Below are 345 nucleotides of genomic sequence, written 5' to 3' on the forward strand. Positions count from 1 at the left end.
TTCTTTTTAAACAAATACAATAATTGTATCCCCTACGCACTGGATGCATATCCAAAATAACGTAGCTTACCACGGCCAAGTTGTCACCTCATTTAGAACCCACTCAGCTAGTTCTCTCCTTCACTTACACACACATTTACGATGTTTCTTCATTTGGAACCTGTTTAGTTTACCTCCTCCTTCTTTTCTTCCTTTTACATGCATCTGGGTTCTCTTTTCTTCATTTGGAACTCATTCAGTTATTTTTTTCCCATTCTCTCTTTCTTCCCGTATACATCTGCGTTCTTCCTTCGTTTGCAACTCACACATTCAGGTTTCTCCTCTTCTCTCTCTTTTTTTTCCTTT

General features: G+C 38.3%; 1 protein-coding gene across 1 annotated transcript in view; it reads right to left on the minus strand.

The window, feature by feature from the left end:
- Window positions 1–345, minus strand: part of LOC119582370 — a 6,847-nt gene that overhangs the window by 6,094 nt on the left and 408 nt on the right. The window lies entirely within an intron of this gene.

Source organism: Penaeus monodon, chromosome 15 (assembly GCF_015228065.2).
Source record: "Penaeus monodon isolate SGIC_2016 chromosome 15, NSTDA_Pmon_1, whole genome shotgun sequence".
NCBI lineage: Eukaryota > Metazoa > Arthropoda > Malacostraca > Decapoda > Penaeidae > Penaeus > Penaeus monodon.